This window comes from Lissotriton vulgaris, unplaced genomic scaffold (assembly GCF_964263255.1).
Source record: "Lissotriton vulgaris unplaced genomic scaffold, aLisVul1.2 SCAFFOLD_3764, whole genome shotgun sequence".
In the NCBI taxonomy this organism is placed as follows: Eukaryota; Metazoa; Chordata; class Amphibia; order Caudata; family Salamandridae; genus Lissotriton; species Lissotriton vulgaris.
Window position 1 is genome coordinate 67298 of NW_028242426.1, and position 25073 is coordinate 92370.

General features: G+C 48.9%; 1 long non-coding RNA gene and 1 pseudogene across 1 annotated transcript in view; both read left to right on the forward strand.

The window, feature by feature from the left end:
• The window catches only part of LOC147668965 (uncharacterized), a 67366-nt gene that overhangs the window by 15852 nt on the left and 26441 nt on the right, over positions 1 to 25073 (forward strand). The window contains exon 2 of the long non-coding RNA XR_015303769.1: positions 22179 to 22240. This is a non-coding gene — a long non-coding RNA (uncharacterized LOC147668965). The remainder of the gene's footprint in view (positions 1 to 22178; positions 22241 to 25073) is intronic.
• Positions 1202 to 2703, forward strand: LOC147668966 (hexokinase-1 pseudogene; annotated as a pseudogene).

Below are 25073 nucleotides of genomic sequence, written 5' to 3' on the forward strand. Positions count from 1 at the left end.
CTGTAATGCTGAGTTTATGAAATAAAAATTGACTACCCTGACTGCCTGCTTTTTCCCACACTATTCTTAGATTTTTTATGCCTAATACATATGTATGAATCATCCATTGGACAACAAATATAGGTTTCATTGTATTCCTATCTATATATGAATAGTTTATTTTCGTGTTTGAGGGACTCCTGTTCCTTTATAAATACATATACCTCTGGTAGCTCTTTACCCATGGGTTTCCCTCGTTGTGTATAAACATGATTATTGTGTGGGGCAGTTTGAGTGCCTTTGATGAGCCCTTAGAATTTTTGGACAACACCTTTTTTGTTCCTCCACAAATTTGTTTATTTCAGCCATTGGTCATGCTTTGGGTCTTGGTGTGCTCAGGAACACGTTGATACACTCAAGGCACACTTGTAATTCTTTGTGGTTAATACTTTTGGCCTGGTAGAGCCTTGTCTTGGGCTCACTGTCCATTTGTTTCGTTTTTCTTACTGTGCAGTGCCAGCCTTTTTTCTTTTTTAATTCATCTGTTGTGATGCTGTTTCTGGAGAAATTAAACATTTATTTCTACTTTCTCTGTTTATCATACTCCAGTGGAACCGTAGTTTGATTCTGTCCTTTTTAATAAGCTTGTTATTTCATGTAGGCCAATCAGTAATCCTACCAATATTTTTCCGTTTCTCTACATCCAATAATGGTGTAAGAGGGACTGCATCCTGTGGTGTTCTCCTCATATAAATAAATGAAGACTCATAGGAATGAAGTAAGCAGGTAAGGTTTAATGAACCTCATCCACAAACAGCCAACATTCAGCTGTCAGATAAGAGAATCAAATGATACCATTCTAAAGAGAACATACTTTAAGGAACATTGCGCAACTATATTCTACATTCTGATTCCATGCTTGTCATGTATTACTTAACAACAATATCACACATCTTCCTCCTTAACAATAAAAATACAGAAAACAAACCAAAAACTAAACAAGTAAAAATACATCAATGTACTAAATGACATAAAAACAATGTATAAGACGTCGCGACAGGCGCCACAGTGGGCTTTTGGGAGATGTGATCCGCTCCAGCCGTTCCCCTCACGGCAAGCGGCAGACAGAGCGCTGATGATGGCCGTTTCCCTCACGGCAGATCGGAGAATGAAGCAGTGGCTCACGGCCGTTCCCCCTCACGGCACAAACAGCTGCGCTTTTTGATCACATTGTACACTGCATCTCCGATTTCCTGGATTATATGGGAATAAAAGGCGCCCGACTTCCGCTTGGATTTACCTTTTCCTTTCCTTGCAAGCAGACAAGTTTAGATGCTGGTATACTTCTCAATTGGACAAAAGGCTTTAAAGCAACAGACTGTGAAGGAGAAGATGTGGTTTATATGCTAAGAGAAGGAATCAAAAGGAGAGAGGAGTTTGACCTGGATGTCGTGGCTGTGGTGAATGACACAGTTGGTACAATGATGACTTGCGCATATGAAGACCCAAACTGTGAAGTTGGCCTTATTGTTGGAACTGGCAGCAACGCTTGCTACATGGAAGAAACGAGAAACATAGAAATGGTGGAGGGAGATCAAGGACGAATGTGTGTTAACATGGAATGGGGAGCATTTGGAGACAATGGATGCTTAGACGACATCAGAACAGTTTATGACAAAGCCGTTGATGAATTGTCACTGAATTCTGGTAAACAGAGGTATGAGAAAATGATCAGTGGAATGTACTTAGGAGAAATCGTCCGCAACATTTTAATTGACTTTACGAAAAGGGGTTTTCTTTTCAGAGGTCAAATTTCGGAAGCGTTGAAAACAAGGAGCATTTTTTAAACCAAATTTCTTTCACAGATTGAAAGTGACCGGTTAGCCTTGCTTCAAGTGCGAGCAATCCTCCAACAGTTGGGTTTGGACAGTACCTGTGATGACAGTATCATTGTAAAGGAGGTCTGCGGTGCGGCTTCGAGGAGAGCAGCTCAGGTTTGTGGGGCTGGAATGGCTGCTGTTGTCGATAAGATTCGTGAAAATCGAGGATTGGAACACCTAGACATCACAGTTGGAGTTGATGGAACATTCTATAAACTTCATCCGCATTTTTCAGGAATAATGCACGAGACTGTGAAAGCACTTGCTCCAAAATGCAACGTGACATTCCTTCTCTCAGAAGATGGCAGTGGGATAGGAGCAGCCCTCATCACAGCTGTTGGGTGTAGACTTTGCGAAGCCGAGCAAAACACCATCTGAAGAACTATTTGTTGTTCCCTTTCTCAACATTTTCTCATTGAGTAATAACATACTGTGCTAAGGTGGTTCAATTGAAAATATGCTGTTGAATTCAAAATTGATAACTAACAGCGTACAGAATTTGAGTACTAAAGATGAAGAATTATATTACTGGCATTTACCATACCCATATACCTTCTGGTTGATTTTCCAGCTAACTGCTGTCCTCTTACTCCCACGCTTGTTCACGGTAGACAACAGTGTAATGCAGATGCCGTACAATGCAATTCTGGCAGTTTCCTGCAAATCATAACTCAGAAGACTTAGGCAGATATTTGCACATCCAAAAGTTTAGCAACTTACACGTGTTCAATCGAGGATGCACCAGTGGTTAAAACACGCTCCATTTGTAGGCCACTCAACTATGTTTATAATATTTAATTATCAGAATACATTATTTACGAGAGTGACAAATAATGAAATGAAAAAAATTTGATATTTGCTGCCTCTCTGATTTTTATGTGATATTTATTTTAAGTGGAGGCATTTTAGTGTTTAAACATGAAATTAAAATAAAGAGAACTAATGCAAGTTTGACAAAGAACCAATCCAGTCAGTGTTTTACCGTAACACCTGTGTTCATATCATAAATTGTTGTGCTGAGCTTCTATTTTTATGCATTTTGCACTACCCAACGTGCAAGCATATAACTTGAAATTTCTCTTGAGTTAATGCATAAACTGCAGATCCCATTGCGTTAAGCAATTACTGTTCACTCCCGACTTGTGTTATGTGCTGAGACTTCTTATTTTTTTTAAACAATTCATCTTCTCATCAAAGCAGTTCTTTGTGAGTACTCGTTCATAAAAAATAGAAACAGACAGAGTTTGATTTTGTCACAGTTCCTATTTGTGCACTGACTACTCTCGCTTGAGTTGTACGTTAATGCTGTTCATACATAGTTTGCAGTAATTTAAGGTCCTCCCTCTCCCGCCAAAATCCTGATAAGTCTTGCATTCTTTCTCATATTTGAATGGAGTTGTTTTGAAACTACGTGCACGATTTGTCTCGGCGATAGGATTTTGTATATTGAACTTCAATAGGTTAGATGTCATTATGCAATATTTTCAAATGTGATTAGACATTATGCGATAACACATTATGTGTGTTATAAATGTCAGCTTTACCATTCAGCCTTTAGAATGCACCCAAGACTGATTTTGTGTTGATGGAAACTGCTTTTTGGACATAGTTAGAAGCGTGCTATTGTCATAAGTGAAATTTGTGAAAATATTAAATTTCCCCTAACTGGTAAAAAAAAACCAAAAAAAAAAACCAATGTATAATCAAACATAAGCTTTCATATACACAGGGAGTCTGCGTATTCTTTGACTTCTTTCTCGAATACTATTAGGAAGTCTGGAAGAACCTGTGGAAGAATATAAATTACTAGACAACTTAGAATGAGAATCAACCTCTCTACAACTGTCATCTGGTAAAGGAATGTTAGAATTTACAACCACAATATGACTTTTATTCCAAATTCTCCCATCTCTAGTTTCAGCAGCATGTATGACGGGACCCCCTCAACAAGGTTAATTGTGGCCAAGGAACAGAGGGGAAAGGAAAAACATCACTGTGGAAGAATTGTTCCTTCAATGGCCATACACTTCAAATATTAGTATACATCCTACTTATTAAAACTTGGCGACAAAGTTATTCTAGACAATTTTTATTTCAACATCTTTTATTTTCATTTTATATGATTTCTTATTATTAGATTTGTAAAAAATTATTTCATCATGAATACATTTTTTTTGGAATATTTTTTCTTAATACATGTAAACAATTATCACAATCTAGTTTCGACAGCATTCTTGAAGATTTTTACAACCAGTCTGACATCAGTATATTTGGACCATGGTCGACAACCAACGGGAGCGTTGATCTTAATAAGATCACCTATTCTCACTTCTTGAAACTGAGCACATTTCTTATCATCAAAATATGTCTTTCTATTCATTTACGTATCCAACTCTCCCTTTCTCCATTCTCCTATGTGATTGTCCTCTAAACCTTTGTTTAACTTCATTCACCCAGGACACAATTTAGAATTGGGAATTCTTCCCTTGAATAGTTCAAAAAGGAGATCCCCCAGTGGTACAATGTAGAGACATGCGATAAGATGTAATTCTGTCTTGTAGCGCATCTTTCCAATTCAAACCATTGACTCTAGCAAGTTGTATGCATTCTTTGAGAGTCTCGTTGACTCTCTCTACTGCTCCATTAGTTTCTGGGTCATAGATTGCAATTTTTTGTGAGAAATACCACATTTATCTAAGAAACATTCAAATACACTCGAACAAAACTGAGTACCATTATCCGAGATAATGCTGTTGGGAAAACTCTCTCTCTTAAAAATTTGATTACAGCTTCTGAAGAAATATCCCTAACAGCCTGAACCTCAATCCACCTTGAATATAGGTCTTAAACAACAATAAGATAGGAGTGTCTCATACACCATGAAGAGGACCAAGAATGTCAATAGCAATTTCATACCAAGGATTATTAGGCATCTTCCTACAAACCATTGGCAACTGTTTGATCTTAAGAATTTTATCCCTGGCACAACATTCTACACACTCTTTAACCATTCTCTCAATCTCTAAATCCATGCAAGGCCACCATAATTGTCATCTCAGCAACTCTCTTGTCTTAACAATTCCTAGATGACCATTATGGGCAAGACTTAGGAGTTTGCCCTAATACTCACAGGAGGTACCAATTTCATACCGCGAGCAAGCATACCGTCCACAACAGAGAGTTCTTCACCAACAAGAGACCAAGACTTATCTAGACGTTTGTTATCCTCCAACAATTCCATAACTCTCTTTATTTCATCATCTTTATCTAATTCAGACTTCCAATCATTCTCACTAATTGCACCATCAGTAATTTCACATACATTAATAACTTCCTCCTCTTCTTGGCATCCCTCATCTTCAAGACACTCGTTAACATCAACTAGTCTTGAAAGGCAATCTGCTGATTTATTGATGGCACCAGGAATATATTCAACATCAAAATTGAATTCTTGTAAAGAAATTATCAATTTCCTAATTCTAGATGAGATGGCATCAAGTCTTTTTTTTCGAACATACCTCCCTTAGAGGCTTATGGTCTGACAACACACTAATCTTTGTTCCCCAAATGAGATTTCTGAATTTCTTCAAAGCCCAAAATATAGCCAATGACTCCTTTTCTATAACTGAGTAGTTGAGTTCAGATCCTCTAAGGCACCTAGAAGCACAAGCAATTAAGGACACGTTTCCATTTTTCTTTTGAAGTAAGATTGCACCTAGGTGCTTATCAATTGCATCTGTAAAAATATATGTGGGATCACCAGGAACAAACACATGAAGAAAGGGAGCTTTTCTTAACTCCTCCTTGATATAGACAAACTCTCTCATGCACTCAGAAGACCATTGAAAGGCTACATTTTTCACAGTAAGTCTTCTCAAACTGAGTTTTATCTGAGTAATCCGGAATTAATTTACTATAAAACTCAACCATGCCTAAAAAGGAGTGAAGTTAATTTTTATTAACTGGTTCAGAGATTTTGGTAATGAAATCTACTAATTCTTTTTTGGGAAATGCACCTAATCCAGTTATGTGATAGCCAAGATAATTCACTTCTTCTACTCCAAACTTACACTTGTCCTTTCTAAGTGACAAACCAGACTCTCTAAGTCGCTCCAAAACCGCACAGACACGTGTATTTTGCTCACGCATGGAATTTCCATATATTAACAAATCATCTTGATAGCACTTGACACCCAAGAGCCCCTTAAGAACCCTCGTCATGATACACTGAAACACAGAGGCAGCGGAAATAAGCCCAAAAGACGTTCTACGAAACTTAAATGTGCCCATGGGAGTCACAAATGCTGTCAACTTTTGTGAGGATTCATCTAGCTCTACCTGGTGATAGGTGGAGGCCAAATCAAGAGTAGTAAAATACTTTGCACCAACTAACGTTCCAACCATTCCATTAATGTTCGACAAGGGAAATTTGTCTACAGTGGCCTCCTAGTTCAATGAGCGCAAGTCAATACAGAGGCGTAATTCAATGGGAGCCAACCACTCTGTGGCCTTCACAGGTTCAATAACTCCCATGTCTACAAGTTTCTCAATTTCTTTTCATACACCAGCTTGTTCATTTAAGGGAATTCTCACTTTCGCAACAACCGGCACAGCACCTTCTCTTAATCTCATAGATGTTTATATCCTTTGAGACAACTAAGACTATCTCTAAAAACATCCGGAAATTGATCTGCAAACATGGAGGATAAATTGTCTACTTCTTGCACTTGGACTTGAGATGAAGCATTAGGATTTAGCCGTACACCAAGTAAACGTTGATGAGGCCACCCTAGAAGTGATTCACCACATTTAGCTACATATATTTTCCCTGTAATCATGGGACCACACAACTCAATTGTAGCAAGAAAATATCCCAACATTTTAATTGGAATGCCTCCATAACCCAAAGGTAAAAGACCACTTTTCACAAGTTTGATTTTGTTATGAAAATGTTGATGAAAAACTTGTTCTCCTATCATTGTCAGATGTGAACATGAATCAAATTTGAAATTGATTTGAACATCATCAATCCCCGCCAAATAAGATGGATGTTCTTCTATTTTCCCATCAATCTGAAACGTGACTGCTTCACCTGTGGTTATGATTGTCTTTTTGTTGTGAAATCACCTTTATTAGCTGTGCTTTTGCAACATTTTGCAAAATGCCCCTTGCTACCACATGTGTTGCATGTCACTCTTAAGGCAGGACAGAATGAAGCATTAGCTAAATGCCCAAAACGATCACACCTAAAACAAACAGGTCTACCTCCTTCAGTAGAGATATTAGCAGAAGTAGGCATATAATTTCTTTTGTCACAGTTCACTGTGTTATCCTTCTTAACTTGACAAACAATTTCCTCAACTTTAGTTTCTACTTTAACTTCAGATGTGGTAAATGTATCCTTCTCACCTTTAAGTTCATCTCCACATTTCATCATATGTTCTACTTGTTTTGCTATAGATAACACTTCTTCTAAAGGAGGTTCGTCCTTTAACCATAGTTTCTTTCTGATATTGTCATGAGCACATTTTAAAACAAACTGATCCCTAATTCTCTCCTCCACTGCTTGCCCAAATTTGCACAATGAATCTTATTTCCTCAGTGCTGATACAAATTCCTCAACTGACTCGTCCTTTCTTTGTTCTCGTAGACCAAGATGGTATCTTTCCATCATGGTACTTAACCTTGAAAGGGAATGACGATCAAGTTGTAGAATACATATTCATTAAGATTTCTTTGTTCAGCAGCACTAAGTTCAGGTAAATGCTCTAAAACGTCTTGTCCTTCACCCCCAAGGCAAAGTAGCAATAAAGAATGTTTACGTTCAGCACTTAAATTAGTACCACATACTCTGGCATAATTTACAAACATTTTCTTCCATTTTTGCCATTTCACATTCGGTTCACCTGGACTTGTTAAAAAGAAAGGAGGTTGAGTTACCTACTGCATTATGACCACAAGGTAATAAATAAAGCCTTCAGTCACCAGTTATTTACTTTTTATTAATGCAAGATGATATAAACTAAATATAATCTCTATAATCTTATTGAAAGGTGAAACTTGAACAGAAGATACTTTCTCTTCCTAAAATATGCACCATGAGATTTTGTCAAAATTGAAATATATAGTAAATATTATTAATTTTTTCTAAAGTACATCATTTTTTTTAAATATATCAAGCTAAATATATACTCTAGAAAACAAGAATATCATCAATAAAACTATTTCTGTCATAACATAGAAAAATTCACCCTTGTAGGTTATACAAGATGTCTACAAATAGAAATGGTCATTAGTTCCAAGCAAACACCGTCATTTTCCTTTTAAATCTTGAAGCAATCACAAACTCTCCTAAAATGAAGGCTCCTACAATATAACTCAGCAAGTCATTGATAGATGCTGTTAGTGTCTCGAAGGCATGAATGCGTCTTTACCCAGCAGGCGAGTAAGATAAACACAGCTTCACTCTTTAACTCAACGCTCCTGAAACTCTCGTATTGTTGCTAAGCAACGCGTTAATTCTTTGAAGACGCGCAAGCACTTTGAAGATAACAATGCGAGAATTCCTCAGACTCACACGTCACTGGAACGCATGAATCCACACATCTTTGAAACGCACACCAGCACGTTAACGTGCGCACCAACTCCCACGTCACTGGAACGCACAAATCTTCACATCAAAGAAATGCAGGCCAATACACTGTTGCGATACAGTCAATCTGAAAGAGACACGTTAGTGATAGATTCCTTACCTTAGAATATCCCCAGGCGTCAGACTGGATCCGGAATTTTTTGCGTAGCAGTACCCTTGCGCGTCGGTAGGCGTCGTCTGCGGCTCCGCGTCCGTCGTCGACGTCGTGGGCGCCGTGATGGCGTCTTCGGAGTACATGGACGCCACCTCCGCGTGCTGACGTCAGTTCTTCTTTTTTCCGCGCCAGCAAGCGCAGATCTGGAAAAAGCAGTAACCCTTAGTCAATTTTTGACTAACTTTTTGGATCATTGTTGATCATTTTTCGAAGTCATACATATAGCCATAGGGATGCCTGGATTCAAGCACTGCGAGGATTGCGACCGCACGATGTCGGTCACGGATCCTCACCACCTGTGCCTAACTTGTCTAGGCGTCGACCACGACGACAAGGCCTGCTCCGACTGCCGGGCCCTCTCTTCGAAAGCCAGGCGACTCGAACTCCGGCAGTCGGCCCCGCGCCGCGAGCGGTCCCGGTCCTATGGGAGGTCGAGGGACAGGTCGCGGGGTCGGAGCCACCACAGCTCCGAGAGTCGGCACCACTCCTCCGGGTCGAAGTCGTCGTCGGGTAAGAAACACAGGAAGTCGGAGAGGCGTCATCGCTCTTCTGACTCCCCCCGACGCTCGCGCGACGAGGCCGGGGGTTCGGGTGACACCACCCACGCGGCCCCGTCGGAGCCGCGGGCGTCGCGTCCAGCCCCACACCCTCCGGTCCCTGGGCGAGACGCGACGCCGGAGGAGATCGAGCGCTTCCTCATGGCCATGAGGTCCCTCTCCTCTGACGGGTTCCGCTGGGCCTTCGGGCCCATCTGGGGCCCCTAGCGGGTTGGGGGCTTTGGCCATCACGCCGTCCGATGCTTCGGCCCCGACGCCGCCGACGCCTTCGGACCCGGCGCCGCAGGGCCCCACGGTCCCGACGCCGCCGGCGCCTTCGAGCCCGGCGCCTTGCAGGGCCCAACGGTCCCGCCGACGCATTCGGGCCCGGCGCTACGGGACCCCACTGGAACGGCTTCGGGATTTGGGTCGTCGCCGGTGGACCTTACGACTCCCCCGGCGTCGGTCCGTCAGGTGTCACCTCCGGCGCCGTCCCCGATGCCTCTTCTGCTCCGGTTCCGACGTCGGAACGGCGCCGCTGGGCGCCGCTTTCGACAGCGCTTGGGAAGTTTTACTTCAATGAACCGGCCCCATTGGTTGACAACCCTGAATTTCAGGAGATGGGTGATGAGGAGTATTGGGAGGGGTCTGAGGACCCTCTGACCCGAGAGTGTCAGCCTCTAGAGGACTGGACAGGTGACCTTGGGGATGCCAGTGGTCTGGACACCTCTCCGGACACTGGTTTTGTCTCGCCTCCTACTGTGGCTTCGGAGGAGGTGGCAACATACGGTGTGGTGTTGATGAGGGCTGCCAATGCCTTGAGCCTTGAGCTCCCCGTCGCGGCCGTGAGGACTAACCTCCTCACTGAGGTACTTAAACCGCAGTCATGCCCCTCGGAGCCTCTGCTGCCGTTTAATGAGGCCTTGACCGACGTTCTTTTGGGCACTTGGTCCAGGCCCGCTACGGGTTCGCCCGTAGATAGGAACGTGGCCAGACGCCACCGCCCAGCCCCGGGCGACCCAGTTTTCCTGTCCACCCAGCCCACCCCAGCGAGCCTGGTCATCCAGGCATCCACTTCCCAGACCGCATTCCCGTCGGCTCCGCCGGACAGGTAATCCAAGAGGTACGAGATGTACGGTAAAAAGGTCTTCTCCTCCCTTAGTCTGGGACTGCGGTCTTCCAACACTGCTTGCCTCTCGGGCCGCTACACCCACTCTCTGTGGGATACGGTTGCGGAAGTGCTGCCAGATTGTCCGTTGGAGGTACGGGCCAAACTCGGCCAAGCCCTTGTGGAGGGCCGGGATGCAGCCAAATATTCTATCCGGTGTGGGCTGGATACCACCGGCTCACTAGGTAGAGCGATGGCAACGACGGTGGCGATTAGACGCCACGCCTGGTTGAGGTCCGCCAACTTTTCGGCTGATGTCCAAAACACATTGATGGACATGCCGTTTGATGGCCGTCGCCTTTTTGGCGACAAGGCAGTCCATGCACTTTAAGGACTCCAGGGCTACGGCCAAGTCCTTGGGCCTCTCGGCCCCGCGCCAGCAAACGGGTGCCTTTTGCTCCTTTCGTGGCCATGGAAGGGGCGCCCCCACACGTGCTGCCAGCCACAGACTACCATCCAGCGCGGTGGCGGCCGTGGAGATCGCTGTGGAGGCGGTCGGTGACAACGCCGAGGCCAGTCCACACCCTCCCCCACAGCTTCCGCCTCTAAACCCTCCTAGTCCGTGCTTCTCGGCCCATGTGATGCCAGTGGTGGGCAGGGTTCGCCATCACCACTCTCACTGGCGCACTGTCACTTCGGACTGGTGGGTGCTGCAGATCGTCCGGAGGGGCTACTCCCTCCCCTTCGAGACGACCCCTCAAGCCATGCCACCGCAACACCACCGCGTATCGGGGGATCATTTGCGGCGTCTGCAGGAGGAAGTTTCGGCCCTCTTGGCCAAGGGGGCCATCGAGCGCGTTCCTGGACCAGAAGTAGGACGTGGTTGCTACTCCCACTACTTTCTGGTGCCCAAGAAGGGCAAACGGGGCCTACGCCCTATCTTGGACCTACGGAACGTCAACGGCTTCCTCCAGAAGGAGAAGTTCAAGATGCTGACTCTGGCTCAGGTCTTAGCTGCCCTGGACCCAGGAGACTGGATGGTACCATTGGACTTGCAGGACGCTTATTTCCACATCCCCATCCTGCCGGCCCACCGGCGTTACCTACGGTTCACGGTAGGCCATGAGCGCTTTCAGTTTACCGTGCTCCCCTTCGGCCTTACCAGCGCCCCACGGGTGTTCACGAAAGTGATGGCGGTGGTTGCAGCTCATCTGCGCAGGTTAGGGGTTTCAGTCTTCCCCTACCTCGACGACTGGTTGTTGAAGGCGGGCTCGCCCCAGACAGTCGTCAGCCACCTCCAGACGACGGCAGACCTCTTGCACCAGCTGGGGTTCTCCATCAATGTGCCGAAGTCACACCTGTGCCCCTCTCAGAAGCTCCTTTTCATCTGAGCGGTTCTCGACTCGGCGCAGTTTCGGGTTTACCCACCCGAACAGCGGGTTCGGGATATACAGGCTCTCATTCCAATCTTTCAGCCTTTATCCCGAGTCTCGGTCAGGTTGACGCTGCGGCTTCTGGGGCTTATGGCTTCCTGCATCTTTCTGGTGCATCACGTCCGTTGGCGGATGCGGGCTCTGCAGTGGGACCTGAAGTTTCAGTTGGCCCAGCATCAGGGCAACCTGTCCGACCATGTCCTGATCTCGGAGGGCACTGCGAGACAGCTGCAGTGGTGGCTCACGGACCGCGATTGGGCAGATCCCTCTCCCTTCCCCAAGCAGAGCACGTAGTTGTGACGGACGCGTCCCTCCAGGGCTGGGGAGGCCACATGGGAGAGGGGGAGATCAGAGGCCTCTGGTCTCCGGCAGAGTCCCGACTCCATATTAACCTTTTGGAGCTACGGGCGATTTGTCTAGCACTGAAGGTATTCCTCCCCTCTGTCCGGGGGAGCGTAGTGCAGGTGTTCACGGACAACACCACCGCCATGTGGTACTGCAACAAACAGGGCGGGGTGGGGCCGTGGACCCTCTGCCAAGAGGCTCTGCGCCTCTGGCAATGGCTGGAACATCTGAAAGAAACAGGTTAGTATTAGATTCCTTACCTTAGAATATCCCCAGGCGTCAGTCTGGATCCGGAAACTTTTGCGTAGCAGTACCCCTGCGCGTCAGTAGGCGTCGTCTGCAGGCGTCCCCTGCGGCTCCGCGTCCGTCGTCGGCGTCGTGCGCCGTGATGACGTCGCTGGAGTATATAGACGCTGCCTCCGCGCGCTGACGTCAGTTCTTCTTTTTTCCGCGCCAGTTAGCGCAGATCCGAAGAGCAGTACTCTGGTCTTTTGACCACGTTTTTTGATCCTTTTTGATCTTTGAACGTTCTACGGGCCGGTAGGATGCCCGGTTTCAAGAACTGTGACAACTGTGACCGGACGATGTCGGTCACGGATCATCACCGACTCTATCTCCGGTGTCTGGGCCCCGACCACGACGTGGACGCCTGCGTCGACTGCCGGGCCTTGACGAATAAAGCTAGGCGGGAGCGGTCCCGCAAGTTGCTCGAGGTCCGGGTGTCAGCCCCGCGTCGAGAGCGGTCCCGGTCCGGCCGGAGGTCAAGGGAGCGATCGAGGGAGCGGTCGCGGAGCCGTCACGGGCGCTCCGGGAGTCGTCACCATTCATCTGGTTCCTCAGGTAGGAAGCACAAGAAGTCGGGGCGTCGTCATCGTACCCCCGACTCCCCCCGACGCTCGCACGACGCGGCCGGGGGTTCGGGTGGCCCCACCCCCGCGGCTCCGCGTGAGTCGCCGACGCGGCCTGCTCCATACCCTGCGGTCCCTGGGCAGGGCGCGTCGCCCGAGGAGATTGAAGCGTTCCTCGTGGCCATGAGGGCTCTTTCTCCTCCGGCGGGTTCCGCGGCGCCTTCGGGCCCTGTGAATCCGTCCAGGGGCCCCACCGGCTCGGGTGACCCTGCCTCGACGCCGTCGGGTGCTCCGGCCCCGGCGCCGCAGGGGCCCTCGGGGTCGACGCTGGCTGGTCAACCGGCCTCTCTGGCGCCGATTCCATCGGGGCAACCCCTGGCGCCGCCCCCACGCGGCGTCGGTTCCCCGGCGCCGGCTCCGGGCGGCGCCGTCCCCAATCCCTCTCCGAATCCGGACGCGGAGTCGGACCGGCGTCGCTCGACGCCGGGCTCGACGCCGATGGGGCCTGCGAACCCCGAGGAGCCGGTCTGCATTGTTGATTCCGAGTATGGTGAGGATGTAGAATACGGAGAGGGTTGGGAGGGGTCTGAGGACCCTCTGACACGCGAGTGTCAGTACGACATGGACTGGACGGGTGACTTGGGTGACGCCAGTGGTCTGGATGACTCCCCCCAACCCTGGCTTTGTCTCGCCTCCTACCGTGGCTACGGAGGAGGGGGCAGCTTATTCTGGGGTGTTGATGAGGGCTGCCAAGGCCTTACACCTTGAGCTCCCCGTCGCGGCCGTGAGGACTAACATCCTCACTGAGGTACTCAAACCGCAGTCATGCCCACAGGAGCCACTGCTGCCGTTCAACGAGGCCTTAACTGACGTTCTTTTGGGCACGTGGTCCAGGCCCGCTTCATGTTCGCCTGTTGATAGGAACGTGGCCAGACGCCACCGTCCGTGTTCGGACGACCCCAAGTTTCTGTCCACCCACCCCACCCCTGAGAGTCTGGTGATCCAGGCCTCAACCTCCCAGACCGCATTCCCGTCGGCCCCGCCCGACAGGGAGTCAAAGAGGTACGACCAGTATGGCAAGAAGGTCTTCTCATCCCTGAGTTTGGGACTGCGGTCTTGCAACACTGCGTGCCTCTTGGGCTGCTACACCCACTCTCTGTGGGATACGGTCGCGGACCTGCTGCCTGAATGCCCGCCGGAGGTACGGGCTAAGCTCGGCAAGGCTATGATTGAAGGCCGAGACGCAGCAAGATATTCCATCAGGTGTGGTCTTGATACGACCGACTCGCTGGGCAGGGCGATGTCAACGACGGTGGCGATTCGTCGCCACGCCTGTCTGAGATCCGCCAACTTCTCGGCTGATGTCCAGAATGCCTTAATGGACATGCCGTTTGATGGCAGTCGCCTGTTTGGCGACAAAGCGGACCACGCGCTGGAGCGCTTCAAGGACTCCAGGGTCACGGCCAAGTCCTTAGGTCTCTCGACCCAGCGCCAGCAAACGGGTTCGTTTCGCTCCTTTCGTGGCCAAGGAAGGGGCGGTCCCACACGTGCTGCCAGCCACTCGCCGCAACAGACTTATCAACGCGGTGGCGGCCGTGGAAACCGCCGTGGTGGCGGTTGGGGACAGCGGCGAGGTCAGGCCACACCTCCCCCCGCAGCATCTGCCACTAAATCCTCCTAGTCCATGCTTTCAGGCCCATGTGACGCCGGTGGGAGGCAGGGTTCGCCATCACCTCTCCCACTGGCGCACAATAACGTTGGACAGGTGGGTGCTGCAGCTCGTCCGAAGGGGCTACTCCCTCCCCTTTGAGACAACTCCTCCAGCCATGCCACCGCAGAACCACCGTGTGTTGGGGGACCACTTGGCACTTCTGAGGGAGGAAGTTACGGCCCTCTTGGCCAAGGGGGCCATTGAGCGCGTTCCTGGGCCAGAAGTAGGACGTGGTTGCTATTCCCACTACTTTCTGGTACACAAGAAGGACAAGGGGGGCCTACGTCCTATCTTGGATCTAAGGAACGTCAACGGCTTCCTCCGGAAGGAGAAGTTCAAGATGTTGACTTTAGCTCAGGTCTTGGCTGCTCTAGACCCGCAAGACTGGATGGTAGCGTTGGACTTGCAGGATGCGTATTTTCACATCCCCGTCCTGCCGGCCCACCGGCGTTACCTGCGGTTCACGGTAGGCCTCGAGCATTTTCAGTTTATCGTGCTCCCCTTCGGCCTTACCAGAGCCCCACGGGTGTTCACCAAGGTGATGGCGGTGGTCGCAGCTCATCTGCGCAGATTGGGGGTCTCAGTCTTCCCCTATCTAGACAACTGGTTGTTGAAGGCGGGCTCGCCCCAGACAGTCGTCCACCACCTTCAGATGACGGCAGACCTCCTGCACGAGCTGGGGTTCTCCATCAATGTGCCGAAATCACACCTGTGTCCCTCTCAAAAGCTCCTTTTCATCGGAGCGGTTCTCGACTCGGCGCAGTTTCGGGTCTATCCTCCGGAACGGCGAGTCCAGGATATACAGGCTTTGATTCCCATCTTTCAGCCGTTATCCCGGGTTTCTGTCAGGTTGACGCTGCGGCTGCTGGGGCTGATGGCTTCCTGCATCCTTCTGGTGCATCACGCCCGGTGGCGGATGCGGGCTCTGTTGTGGGACCTGAAGTTTCAGTGGGCCCAGCATCAGGACAATCTGTCCGACCATGTCTTGATCTCAGAGGGCACTGCAAGACAACTGCAGTGGTGGCTTACGGACCGCGATTGGGTCAGAGGCAGGTCCCTCTCCCTTCCCCAACCGGAGCACGTTGTTGTGACGGACGCGTCCCTCCAGGGCTGGGGAGGCCACCTGGGAGAGGCAGAGATCAGAGGCATCTGGTCTCCGGCGGAGTCCCGGCTCCATATAAACCTGTTGGAGCTCCGGGCGATTCGTTTGCCACTGAAAGCATTCCTCCCCTTTGTCAACGGGAGTGTAGTGCAGGTGTTCACGGACAACACCACCGCCATGTGGTACTGCAACAGCAGGGCGGGGTGGGGTCGTGGACCCTTTGCCAGGAGGCTCTTCGCCTCTGGCAATGGCTGGAACGTCAGGGCGTGACTCTGACGGTTCAACATCTGGCAGGTTCTCTGAACGCCATGGCGGACGAACTCAGCCGTCAGTGCTTGATGGATCACGAATGGCGTCTGAACTCGGACGTGGCGCAAGGCCTCTTTCGGCAATGGGGAGAGCCTTGGTTAGATCTATTCGCCACAGAAGAGAACGCGCAATGTCATCAGTTCTGCGCGTTGGAGTTTCCAAGACGGCACTCGCGCGAGTGGAGTTGCGGTCTGTTATACGCCTTTCCGCCTATACCACTTCTGCCCAGAGTGCTGAAGAAGATCAGGCGCGACCGGGCCCAAGTCATCCTTGTGGCTCCGGACTGGGCTCGAAGGTACTGGTATCCCGAGCTACTCAGCATGTCAGTCGGTCCCCCGATCCGCCTGCCCCTTCAGGAGGACCTTCTGTCGCAGCAGCAGGGGACGGTCCTCCACCCGAACCTGTCCAGCCTCCACCTCCATGCGTGGAGATTGAGCGGCGACAGTTGAGGCCATTTGACTTGCCTCCTGAAGTCTGTGATGTGATTCTGGCAGCCAGGCGTTCCTCCACAAAATCGGTATACGCCTGTCGGTGGAACAAGTTTGTGGCATGGTGCACAGCAAAGGCTGTGGATCCTCTTTCTGCCCCTCTTTCTGAGGTTCTTCTCTTCCTTCTTTCTCTTGCCCAGCAGGGCTCTGCTCTGGGCACTATCAAGGGCTACCTTTCTGCCCTTTCGGCCTTTCTAAGGCTGCCTGATCAACCCTCTTTGTTCAAGTCCCCCATTGTAACTAGATTCTTGAAGGGCATCACACACATGTATCCACCTGTTCCGTTTGTGATGCCTCAGTGGGACTTGAACCTGGTTCTAACCTTCTTGATGTGTGCTCCCTTTGAGCCCCTTCATTCTTGTCCTCTCCGTCTCCTGACTTTAAAGACGGCTTTCCTGGTTGCCATCACCTCTGCCAGGAGAGTGAGTGAGCTCCAGGCTCTTTCTGTCAAACCTCCTTTCCTGTCCATTCATCCTGACAAGGTGGTTTTGAGAACTAGACCTTCTTTCCTGCCCAAAGTTGTCTCTGCTTTTCACATTGGGCAGTCTATCACCCTCCCTTCCTTCTTCCCGCCTCCGCATCCTTCAAAGGATGAAGAGCAGCTCCATCGTCTGGACCCAAAACGTGCGCTTTCATTTTATATGGATCGCACACGCCAGTTCCGGGTGGATGACCAACTGTTTGTTGGCTACGTGGGTGCGAAGAAGGGACGGGCGGTACATAAACGGACCATCTCTCGGTGGGTCGTTCTGTGCATCAAAGCGTGCTACTCTTTGGCTCGGAAGGAGCCTCCTGTTGGGCTGAGGGCCCGTTCCACTCGGGCCACGGTGGCTACTACTGCCCTGGGCCGGGGAGTCCCCTTGCAGGACATTTGCCAGGCGGCTACGTGGGCCTCACTGCACACTTTTGCGAGGCACTACTGCCTGGACAGTCAAGTCCGGAGGGATGGCTTCTTTGGCCGTTCTGTCCTCCAGGACTTTCTGGTGTAGGATTGTATTGGTTCGCAGACCCACCACCGGGGTTGGTATTGCTGGGGTATCTATTCTAAGGTAAGGAATCTAATACTAACCTGTTTCTTTCAGATGAACAAGTTACTTACCTTCGGTAACGATATATCTGTAAGAAACAGTATTTAGTATTAGATTCCTTACCGCCCCACCCATCCTCCCCGTTCTGCGAACTGATACCTAGGGTTAAGGACATCCCTTTCAGGGCCCTAGTTTCAAATGGCACCAGTGTTGGTTCTCCCATGGCTCTGCGTGTTCTGGCGCGGAAAAGCTGTGTGCACGAACTGACGTCAGCGCGCGGAGGCGGCGTCTATATACTCCAGCGACGTCATCACGGCGCACGACGCCGACGACGGACGCGGAGCCGCAGGGGACGCCTGCAGACGACGCCTACGGACGCGCAGGGGTACTGCTACGCAAAAGTTTCCGGATCCAGACTGACGCCTGGGGATATTCTAAGGTAAGGAATCTAATACTAACTACTGTTTCTTACAGATATATCGTTACCGAAGGTAAGTAACTTGTTCATCAGGGCGTGACCCTGGTGGTTCAACACCTGGCAGGTTCTCTGAACGCCAGGGCGGACGAACTCAGCCGCCGGTGCATGATGGATCACGAATGGCGTCTGAACTCGGACGTGGCGCAAGGTCTCTTTCTGCAGTGGGGAAGAGCCTTGGTTAGATCTGTTTGTCACCGAAGAGAACGCGCAGTGTCATCAGTTCTGCGTGTTAGAATTTCCAAGGCGGCACTCGCTCGGAGACGCTTTTCGTCGCGAGTGGAGTTGCGGTCTGTTGTACGCCTTTCCGCCTATACCACTTCTGCCCAGAGTGCTGAAGAAGATCAGGCGTGACCGGGCACAAGTCATCCTTGTGGCTCCGGACTGGGCACGAAGGTACTGGTATCCCGAGCTACTCAGTATGTCAGTCGATCCCCCGGTTTGTCTGCCTCTTCAGGAGGACCTTCTGTCGCAGCAGCAGGAGACGGTCCTCCACCCGAACCTGTCCAGTCTCCACCTCCATGCTTGGAGATTCAGCGGCGACAGTTGAGGCCATTTGACTTGCCTCCTGAAGTCTGTAACATCATTCTGGCAGCCAGGCGTCCCTCCACAAAGTCGGTATATGCCTGCAGGTGGAACAGATTTGTGGCATGGTGCACAGCAAAGGCTGTGGATCCTCTCTCTGCCCCTCTTTCTGAGGTTCTTCTCTTTCTTCTTTCTCTTGCCCAGCAGGGCTCTGCTCTGGGCACTATCAAGGGCTACCTTTCTGCTCTTTCAGCCTTTTTGAGGCTGCCTGATCAACCTTCTTTGTTCAAGTCCCCTCTTATTAACCGATTCTTGAAAGGCATCACGCACACGTTCCCTCCTGTGCTTTGTGATGCCTCAGTGGGACTTGAACTTGGTTCTTACTTTTCTGATGTGCGCTCCCTTTGAGCCACTTCACAACTGTCCTCTTCGCCTTCTTACTTTGAAGACTGCCTTCCTGGTAGCCATCACCTCTGCCAGGAGAGTGAGTGAGCTCCAGGCTCTATCCTGTAAACCTCCTTTCCTTTCGGTCCATCCGGACAAGGTTGTGTTGCGGAAAAGGCCCTCTTTCCTGCCCAAGGTAGTCACAGCCTTCCACATCGGGCAGTCCATCACCTTGCCCACCTTCTTTCTGCCTAGAGAGGAAGAGAGGCTCCACCGTCTGGACCCAAAACGTGCGCTCTCGTTTTATCTAGATCGCACATGCCAGTTCCGGGTGGATGACCAACTCTTTATTGGTTACGTGGGCGCTAAGAAGGGAAAACCGTTGCACAAGCGGACCATTTCGCGGTGGATCATCTTGTGTATTTAGGCGTGTTACTCCTTGGCTAAGAAGGAACCCCCTGTTGGGCTGAGGGCTCATTCCACTCGGGCCACAGCGACTACAACTGCCTTGGGCGGAGGAGTGCCCTTGCAGGACATTTGCCAGGCGGCTACGTGGGCCTCGCTGCACACGTTTGCAAGACACTATTGCCTTGACAGCCAAGTCCGAAGGGATGGCTTCTTTGGCCGTTCCGTCCTCCAGGACTTTCTGGTGTGATTATTGGTTTGCAGACCCACCACCGGGGTTGGTATTGCTGGGGTATCTATTCTAAGGTAAGGAATCTATCACTAACGTGTCTCTTTCAGATGCACAAGTTATTACTTGTGTAACGATATATCTGCAAGAGACATTAGTTAGTGATAGATTCCTTACCGACCCACCCATCCTCCCCGTTCTGCGAACCGATATCTAGGGTTAAGGTCATCCCCTTTCAGGGCCCTAGTTTCAAGGCACCAGTGTTAGTTTATAGCATAGCTCTGCGTTTCGGGCGCGGAAAAGCTGTGTCTAAGAACTGACGTCAGCACGCGGAGGCGGCGTCTAAGTACTCCGACGACGTCATCACGGCGCCCACGACGCCGACGACGGACACGGAGCCGCAGACGACGCCTACCGACGCGCAAGGGTACTGCTACGCAAAAAATTCCGGATCCAGTCTGACGCCTGGGGATATTCTAAGGTAAGGAATCTATCACTAACTAATGTCTCTTACAGATATATCGTTACACAAGTAGTAACTTGTGCATCTTCACCAATCTTCACCAAAGTACTGCAACGCTTGCGCAAATTAAAACTAATGCCACCCTCCGTCCTCCTCACCGCATATCGAGCGAAGGTACTGATCAAAAGTTCACCTCCCTTCGCAAGAAACAGCCGCTGTGAAGTCAACGCTTCCCTTCTGATTTTTAAACAGCCGCTGGAGGAGACGTTTCTTGGGGTTTGACTCTGCTTGTCTTGAGGTCATCTGCCCGAACTTCGCCAAAGAAATGTGGTGTTAACATATAAATAAATGAAGACTCACAGGAATGAAGTAAACGGGTAAGGTTTAATGAACCTCATCCACAAACAGCCAACATCCAACTGTCAGATAAGAGAATCAAATGATACCATTCTAAAGAGAACATTCTTCAAGGAACATTGCGCAACTATATTCTACATTCTGATTCCATGCTTGTCGTGTATTACTTAACAACAATATCACACATCCCTTTGACCCTAATTGGATTCTGAGCTTCTACAATGACAGAACTTGCTAACGAACAGCTCCTCCTGGGCAAGTCCATCTAGAAGAGGATGATTTCCCACTCTTTTGTCCTCTGCATTACGTTGTGCTATGGTCTTGCCAAGAACGAGCCACCTGCAGGCATTAGAGTGAATTCCACCAGCGAGAAAGCTTTCTCCAAGGGAGTTCCATTACTGAACATCTGTTGGGCTGCAGCTTGGGTTTCAGTCCCTCCCCTTTACAGATCACTACTGCCTTTATTGTAAGACTCGTGGGGTTGGTCTTTTTGAAAGTGCTTTGCTGAAAAATATTTTTGTATAATCCTTTCTTCAGACTCCTGAGAGGGAACTGAGGGAGGATTAATTCACAAGAAGAGGAATCTGTAGGTAAAATTATTTATCATAAAAAGGTAACTGATCTTTAACAATTTTTTGGGGAAATACCCTAATATCCAAATATTCCTTACCGCCCGCCCAACCCCTTTATCTGAGGAGTGATCTTATGGATGTCATTCACAAGGTCCCAATTTATTTCTTTTGTGTGAGCTGCTATATTTCAGTCAATTTGTAATGATTCTCTTGGCCACTTAGGACATTACATCAGACACACAAAAGGTGGTAGGTGGAATGCTTACAGTTTGTCTAGCTACTGGTAAATGCCCAGGGTAGCATCCCAACCCATTGTTTTTTTGGCCACCATACCACCTCACATGAAACTCAGCCATATGCAAATCAGCCTTAGCCCTGCTCCAAAAAGAACAGTCCAGTTCGAATTGCCATGCCAGACTTATTGCAAGCCTTCATCCCATCACCTTTTGTGTGTTTGATCTCACGCCCTAAGTGTGCTAGGGAATTCTCAGACCTGGGCCCCTTGCTCACTGTGCCACAGAAACCAAGCTAAAACTGGCTGAAGAGGCCCAATCATGATGAAACGGTCTTGGGTTGCTTGTGTTCCGGTTCAGGGAGGACTTGACTTGGCAGTTCAGGCTGGACTGTTCCTATGGGAGCAGGACCAAGACTGATTTGCATATGTTGGGTCTAATCTGAGGTGGCATAATGGGCAAAAGAACAATGATTTAGAATGCCACCATTCGTGGTTGCTAGTGGTTAGACTTATTGCAAGCATTCCGCCAATCACTTTTTTGTGTACTTGATTGATACCTGAGATAAGTAACTTATTTATTTGACTGGAGTTGAGTCTGTCTTTGAAGCCATGAATTGTGGTTTGTGAACGTGAAACTTTCATGAAATCAATCAACTGTCAACCTGTTCCATAAATGTCTGTATTTCCAGATACTTCTTGAATGGCCTTAGGTTCACAAATTACCTGCATGGCAATCTGCTTCACTCCCTACATTATTTTTTCTCTATAGGGTTATGTGTTTGCTTCTACGCATGCTGCTGTTGGTTCATCTCGGGTGGCACAACAGGCATGTTTCTCTTAGTTTCCTCCCACCGAGTATGATAATTGCATGAGCCTATTACAAGTACTGATGTTACCCATTGTGCTGGTGAAGTTTGTAAAACATATTGTAAGCTATGCCTTTTCTTTGTTTCTATACAGATACTGTGTTTGGCAATGGCAAAGCGTCGGACTACCTCCTGTTAGGAAACATTGTATATACTGTAAGTTTCTAAGCATTGTACTTTTTTTTTACTGCAATACTGTGTTTCGAACTGCACACCTGTTTTTAGTTACCTATATTTATGTTTAAGAATAGCTTTGTCATTGAGTCTGGCATACACAGTTTTAGCAGGTGCAATGAGGGCGCTAGTAAGACGGGCTTAGCTTTGGCGCGGCTTTGGCGCGCATACGGCGCGTCCGCTGCGCCAGCCCGCTGCGCCGTCTGGTCCCTACACACATTTTATAGGTGGGAGGAGGGTGGGAGGCCGGCGCGACTAGAGCGCAGCCCCAGCCCACACCAAAGATGGCGCCCGCCGCCGCCTCAACCGAAAAGTAAAACGGCTGGGCGAGGCTGTCACAGAAGGTATGTAGAGTGGGTAGGGGTGTTAGAGTGCCTGTACTCAATTCCCACTTAGCTTAATGATTAAAAAGCCCCCCAGAATAAAATGCACATCAAAGTTAAAAACACGATCTAAAAACAGAATAAGCAGCACAAGATAGCAGAAGCTCTGAAGAATGCTCGTAAAGTAGCTCGCAGCCCTAGTCCTCCCGCTAGGGAGAGCTCTAACAGGCAGCGAGCAACAGGAAGAGCCCTGCTAAGTAGTCTGGGAGGGCGGGAGGCTGGCGCGACTAGAGCGCAGCCCCAGCCCACACCAAAGATGGCGCCTGCCGCCGCCTCAACCGAAAAGTAAAACGGCTGGGCGAGGCTGTCACAGAAGGTATGTAGAATGGGTAGGGCAACATGGTTAAATGGGCCCTCAGGTCACACAGCATATACAATTGTGTGAGTTTAGCTATTTAACAACTGAGGGCTCGATTCTGATGCGGGTTGGAAAGCTTCCCGACCGAATCGTTTTGGAAATGGTTTCCGACCCACTCGGATCGGGAGAGTCCGACCGACGGAGTACGATGCATCTGGATGCTTCCCGATACGATTTAGTTGGACTCCCATTGACTTCAATGGGGAGCATATGTTCCTAACTGCATCATAATTGGGCCCTCAGTTGGGAAGACATGTTCCCGATACGATTTGGAAGGAGTAAATGCAGTTAGGAGGCCTTCCTAACCGCATCAGAATCAGGCCCTTAGTCTGTGTTCAGGACATCTCAATGTCTATTCTAGTGACATGATTCATGATTAGCTTGATCATTGATTGTTGTAACAAGCATACAGTGTGTTTAGAAAAATTATAATAGTTTGATTTTACATACACTTAGGGGGTCATTAGGATGGAGGATTTTCCGCATCCTCCGGGCCGGCGGACGTCACCGCCGGCCTGGAGGATGCGGAAAATCCTCTGCGGACCCACCAAGAACCACCGCCACATTAGAATGGCTGGTGGGTCCTGGTTTCCGTCCGCAGCTTTTTCTCCGCGGTTGGCTTACAACTGCGGCGGAAAAGCACTAATATGGTGACGGTGTCTCTCAGACACCGTCAGCCAGATTAGGATGTGCATGGAAACATGCTTTTCCGCGGCGGCTTTTCCGCCGTGGAAAAGCATGTGTAACTTCATTGCGGGGGCCCGTTGCGGGCCCCCTAGGTGAAGGGGGGTGGGGGGAGCATAGGTACCCCCCTGCATTTGTATGCAGTAAGCGGCAGGCACCGCGCGGTGCCTGCCACTTTCTACATACAAATGCAATGCGTGCGTTTTTAACATTCCTGCGGGTGCAGCTTGAAGCTCCACCCGCAGCAATGTTAAAAATAGAGGATGTGACCGCAGGATGTGACCGCAACACTTTCGGTCACATCCTAATTGCACAGGAGGGAACTCCGCATGCCATGCGGAGGTTCCCTCCTGCTCTGGGGTCGCGGACGGACGCAAGTCCTTCCGCGATCCTAATGACCCCCTAAATATGTTTGCTATGTATTTAGAGCACACCACCAGTCACAACAGTGTGATTTTACATGTGCTAAATATATTTGACATGTATATAGTAGGGTTGTGCGAAGTTCACCTAATTTGACTTTGCCTAATATGAAATTTTGGGAACATTACACATAATTGTGTGAAATACAAAACTGGCTTTAGTATGTAATGCGTCTTTGCATCTACTGTGGATGTGAGATGTACTTCAGGCAGAAAAAATAGTGCAACAAAAGAAAAGCACCGCAAATAACAGCTGCTCACACCCTTTCACTCGCCTTCTTCCCATTCATGCAAGGGAATTTTTTATGTGAATGGCACATATATACGTGATGTGGTGCAACAGTGTAAATTCAGGAATTTCGCGTCACAAGAGAAATGTGGAAAACCGAAATTATGCTAATTATTCCAGCAGAATAACAATGTCACCCTGGCCTAGTACATAGCACGCATAACAAACTGAATTGCCTTGTGTGGATATATTTATTAGACGGTTGGTAACTGGGACTACATACCGTTACAACCTAGAGAGGGTCAGGCATAAAACAGGACTCACAGTAAGTTCTTGAAGGTCTGCACAGCAGTGCTCCTCTTGCCACCCGACACTTTAGACTCATGAAGCACACACAGGGCAAAGTGCAGTTGCATCGCACTGCTTTGAGTGAATGTCTTTATATCACCTAGTAATGGCCCATTAACCCCTAATACAAAGTGATGCAACAAAAACTTTTGTGCATTTCATAATGTTGGTGATTGTGGCTGTTTATAATTAGCAAGTATCTGCAGCAGACAGGTGTGGAGTAGAGAGTATTCCTGTAAATATATTTAGTTAAAACATCACGAGGGTGGTTATTTAATATTTTCTAAACTTTGTGAATATAGAATTCAAATCTTTTATAAGGAAACAAGCATGATAGAAAAGCCAGACTGCCTACCAAAAAACAAAAATATGCTTATAGAAATATAATACT